At 42.0% G+C, this 5,796-nt stretch overlaps 1 pseudogene; it reads left to right on the forward strand.

Moving 5' to 3' along the window:
* Positions 1–2,670: 2,670 nt before the first annotated feature.
* LOC118977484 (ras-related protein Rab-9A-like) lies at positions 2,671–3,291 on the forward strand (annotated as a pseudogene).
* Positions 3,292–5,796: the final 2,505 nt, after the last annotated feature.

Here is a 5,796-nt window from a genome sequence, read left to right on the forward strand (position 1 = left end):
TATACATGTACGCATGTATATATGCATGCATATATAATGTATATTCTTTAAGTAATATGGGGGAATGTAGGATGATGAAAGTAGGGCAGATAACTGAATAAAACAAAAATCATATAGGTAATAGTGCCTGAAACACTGGTTACAGTGTTACTGTATCTGCAAATGAATTTTTTTAAATATAATTTTTGCAAATGAATTTTTATGCATTCATTTGTATGATTGTATGTACACATTCAGTTTTTTGCACCTCTCCCTAAGGAAAGTAATTTGGTAAATAATAACTTTGGAAACTGAGACTCTAATAGAATTGTCATAATGCAGATGAATTTTGCTTAAATCACTACCTGAGACCTTAGACAAGGTTTCTACACAGCTGTGATCTTTCTTGAATAAATTATTCAAATATTTCCTTAGGTAAATTAGCTCTCATTCAAATATCAAAAACTAGGGTACGGTATACATGTATCTATATTTATGAACACACACTGGTTCTGGGATTAATTTTAGATATGATAGACTGATTCAGAATGTGACTGATTATTTTAAATAATTAAGAGTTAAATAAGTAATTTATTTAACTTTAAATAAAATATATTTACCATTAAAAATAGTAATGCATGCTGTTCGAATTTACTGAAAGTCCAAAAATGCTACTCTTTTTCTCCCTGAGTTTTTTTTTTAAGATTTTATTTATTTATTTTTAGAGGGGAAGGGAAGGAGAGAGGGAGAGAAATATCAGTGTACGGTTGCCTCTCGTGTGTCTCCCGCTGGGAACTGGCCTGCAACCCAGGCATGTGCCCTGACTGGGAATCGAACCGTGATCTGGTTCGCAGGCCCGTGCTCAATCCGCTGAGCTACACCAGCCAGGGCTTCTTCTTGGGTTTTAAAACAAAATTTAAAAAGACATGCAATGTGAGATCCAAACATCACCTTTATTACTGATAAAACTAACCCTGCAGGAGGAGGCTGGTATCTATGCACAAGCAAGCTTCCTGTTGGAACTGGAACGAGACAGCACCTGTCCCCACAGCCCTGGACAGGGCCGTCCTCTGTGTGTGGAGGAGGCAGGCGTGTGTTCGCTTTGGGACAGCTCAGTCTCAGAAGGGAAAAATGGAAAGTTTCTTCTTACGATGCCCATTTTCTCCTTCTCCACTCATGGCCTGATAAGTAAGGGAGTGGAAAAAAGTATTATCTAATGGAAGCCCTTCACATGGAAGGAAACATCAGGAGTATTTCTTAAACATAGTTTTCAGTTTTGTGTTCTATTAACCATTAATCCTGGGGTTCAGCCACCCCCTCGGGGGGAAATATTAGCAGTCCCGTGATTCCCCTGTCATGAATGCTTCCTAATACCAGCAGCTTCCTCATGAATAGCATCCAGGAACTCCTGGTGAGTAGTTTTGATTTTGCCTCCAGAAGGCTCATTTACACCCCAGAATAATACGCTAGGTAAATTAAAGCCAGGGCCACTTTCTACTCAATCATAAAACTTGACTATCTATTCTCTTCCCATCACAAATCCTGAGCAGCCTCACTGTCCAACATAGTTTGTTAGACGTTCAGAATGACAGCAATTACAAAGATTAAGATAGTCCAATAGAAAATGGTCAACATAGAAATATGAATATAAACTCTCTTCCACTAACAGTTCTCCAGGAGCAACTGAAGTCTGTAAACTAAACCCTGCTTACAAAGTGAATCTAGAGCCATTGGGGCCCAAAGAAATGAAAAGTCCACAATCAATTTCCCTTACCTTTCAGGATTAAAGTACAAAGACATTAATGTTCAAAATTTACCCTTCCCAACTTCTTATCTTGCTCAGTGTTTGCATAGGGATTCTCCATCCTGGGTAAAGTGTGCTTCTTTCAGCAGCAATAGATTAGACTGCCTCATACTACAATTAATGTAGTTCATAAGAATGGTATTACTTAATGCTAACTCTTTCACAAACCACCCTAAAAATATCCAGTTATTTGTAGAACATCCAAGATGATTACAGCATTAGCACCAGAGCTACCAAATTTAGAAAAAGACTCAATTCTCAGCCCTTAGGGCAGTCAGCCCAGAAAAAAATCATATTCTCAGAATTCAGTACTTAGTCTAAACCAAAAGAATTGGCAAAGATCAGCATGGAGACTGTGGCATTGTGAAAAGGGGGACACCTCCTTGGTTTGAGTTGTGTCTGTGTGCCAGAGTTTATGCCACTTGTCCAGAGGCCACGACCTATCAACTTTGAATCATTTTAGAAATAGCTCTTGGAAAGAGGTTATTTTGGGAACTATGAATTTTCTAGATCTGGAGAGAAATCTACCCAGGCTACTGTCCCCTCTCAGAGTGGGGAATTTAAGGTGTTGCTGTTCGATGTTGTTCCCTGGGTGCTGGGCAGGAGCACCTGGAGTCTGGACTGGAGCAGCGCTGCCACCTTGTCCAGCCTGTGGGGTCCCCAACACTCTTGCTTTCCTCTTTGCACCTGGACAGGCCAGCTGGGGACTCCCAGATGTCCTCTGTGTGGCCAGAGAAACTTCCTGCACTCCTATAATGAGCATGGCATATTTCTTCCCCACCCTGGCCCTCGATGTCTGAGTAAATCTTCCCAAGAGTCCCAGAAATAATGATGATGCTTGCACTGGACAAATAAGAGTTCTGAAGTCAAAGATCTTGGGATTAAGAATGGCAGGAAAATCATCACTTTTTAAAGTAATTCTCCTTGGAGATGGTGGAGCTGGGAAAAGTTCCTTAATGAACACATATGTGACTAACAAGTTTGATATTGTATGTATGTCCATACCATAGGTGTGGGGTTTTTAAATAAAGATTTGGAGTTAGAGGAACATTTTGTTACAACGCAGATCTGGGACACGTCCAGTCAAGAGTGATTCAGAAGCCCGAGGACCCCATTTTGTAGAGGTTCTGACTGTTGCCTGCTCCCTTTCCGTGTCAATGATTCTCAAAGCTTGAGAATCTGGAAGTTAACTTGAGCTAACTGGAAGAAAGAATTCTTATATCATGCAGCTCTAAAGAGCCACAAATTCCTTTTGTGATTTGGGGTAACAAGATCAGCATGAGTGATCTGCAAGTGTCTGCAGAAGAACCCCAAGCCTGGTGTGGGGACAACAGCATCACCTTTACTCTGAATCAAGCACAAAAGATGCCACCAACCTCACAGTGGTCTCTGAGGAAGCAGTCGGGACAGCGCTTGCTACTGAGAATAGGTCAGACCACCTGATTCAGATGGACTCGGTCATCTGTGCTGAAGGCCCAAGCCCCGCTCATCTTGCTGCCGGTCATTAAACAGGCTGCCTGAGCCTTTTAACTGACTCACACATGCATACGAGGTGGAGATGAGAACCAGCGTTTGCTGCAATGGATCGTTTACTCATAGAATTGCACTTAACTATGCTGCTGCTTCATTCGAGGCTGGGAGAAGAGACAAATCTGCTCATGGAAGACTCTATTTACTCACAGTGCCACCTTACATTTTATAAATCATACAGTTGTCTAATGACATTTAATTTAAATATGTAAGCCACAGAGCTAACAAGTGAGATGACCAAGACTTCAATTATAATAAAAAAACCAAAATACTTGAATATTCAAGTAGCTATTTCCCCCCCTGGGAATAGGAGAACTACTTTTTATGTATGTATATTTTTATGTAATTAACTTCTCAATCAATAATGTTAGCTATTAAAGATTAAAATCTAATGCATTTTCAAAACAAACAAACAAAAAAGTTATTGCTGCTTGAATAAAGTCTAGAAATTTGACTTGGAGGCATCCTAGTCTTATTTGAGGTGCCTTTCTTTCCCATCCAGCATATTAAAAACCTTTTAAACTTTTATTTCCCCTTTGAACTCCACATTCCTGTTGTTAAAAAATATTTTCAAAAGTAACATTATAACACACACACACATATATACATATAATAAACACATATTAGAGATTTTCTTTAATTAATTGATTAAATGGAAGAACCAGGTAACTGGTTCAAAGGACAAGTCAAAGCAGCCCAATTTTTATGGAGTAAGGAATGTTGAAATGAATGTGCCAATGACACGAAACTGGTTTTGCATAGGATAGCGGTGTCAGGGCTGTCCCTCCACAGAAGGAATCATTTCCATGTTTGTAAACAAGAGCTATTTTGCATTGCTCGCTCCTATTTTTAACTTACAGAGTTGTAAAATAGTTCCCATAGAATCAGAATCAAGTAATGATGAAGGGTGTGAGCTAGTCTAGATGTGACATAGTCACCTAGTTTTCCACAGGAGTGCACGTTTTCCCTCACTAGCACCTCAGTATGGAATTGAATGTGCGCCCCAGGTAGTCACAGAGCACTCACATTCTTATATGAGCAGGCCTCTTCTGTCTGTTCCCATTGTCGCCAGTATATGTTCGTGATGTGGTCTTTTCTATGTCAGTCCTCAGGCCCACTCAGGTGTCTGACCCAGGCCTTAAGAACCGAGAGCGCCAAGCCCCCTGTACAGCCACCAGTCCTACAGTGACACCGGCACCGAGAAATAACAGGGAGCCAACACAGGGGACTGTGCTATTCACTTGGATTTTATTAATGCAGATTTAATGCAAATCTATACTATCCTAATGACAATACTAATCACTCAAACTAGCAGTAATAACATCACATGAAAGAATTCGGAGATAACGAACCTGAGTTCCAGAGTCTCAGTCTGCAGGTGCGGGAGACGGCACGGTGAGCAAGCGAGCCATCAGCATCTTGCAAGGAAGGATCTCCAAGCCAGGTGGGAGGTGGGGGCAGATAAGTCCCCAGTCCAGCAGGGCGGAGCCTCCAGTGGCCAACGCCAAGGGAGATCAGCGTGGCGTGGAGCTCAGCTGTCTCAGCAGTGGTCTGGAGCCTGCCTCAGTTATACCCTTGAGAGTGGTGTTCTCTGCCCTTCTAGGCCCCTTGATAAATGCCTTGATACCCCGATGGCAAGTGGGGAATTTGCCTAGCAGCCTATGTGGGGATGGTCTCACTCTGAAGACATGGCCCTTCTGGTTATGTGCAGGTATCTCAGGTGTGTCTCCTTGCTAGATGTGTCTAGCATGACTTACGTAGTTTCCCTCTTGAGCCAAAGTGTCGTGGCTGACTGGTGGCCATTTTGGTTGATGCGAGGGACTCCAATTTGTTTTACACGCTTTATCCTATGTGGACCACACCAATGCCATTTTATCAGTCCTGCTCTCCATGCCCATAGAGGCTGTATTTACTACTCTTGCTACTGCTTCACTAGTCCTAAGAACCCTGCCTTCTAATCTGAGCCACATCAACATCACATGGTGGGGAGTGCTTGTTGACTCTGTGCAAAAGCCCTGTGAGTCCAAGGTTAGGTTCTTCACTGTTCCCTCTTTCCTCCTTCATGCAGATCAGCTTGATCCCTACCGAGGTCTGGCACTCATAATTGGAACCCTCTGTAAACACAAACACACACACACACACATACACACACATGCACGCGCCTCAGTTGTATTGAATTATAAAAGCAGTAAAAGAATGCTGCTTTAAAAGTATGTCCCCCAACATTTCTTTTCTCAGTGGGAGAGTGGTGGGTAGAGGTGAAAGGGAGTGTGATAAATGGTAATGGAAATAATACAATAAAAAATAAACTATTAAAAAATCTCTTTTTTCTAAGACTGGATGACTGCCTCAGCTCCTCCAGCTATTAATCCCTCTGGGGCCCGCTGGTTTTGCAAGAGCCCAGGAGGCCAGAGCATGCTTGCCTGTGTAATCCAAGGACAAGCTGCAGCCTGCTCAGAAAAGCCACCACTTGGGAACAGTAC

Source organism: Sturnira hondurensis, unplaced genomic scaffold (genome assembly GCF_014824575.4).
Source record: "Sturnira hondurensis isolate 20B ecotype Veracruz unplaced genomic scaffold, ASM1482457v3 Scaffold0021354, whole genome shotgun sequence".
NCBI classification, from domain to species: Eukaryota; Metazoa; Chordata; class Mammalia; order Chiroptera; family Phyllostomidae; genus Sturnira; species Sturnira hondurensis.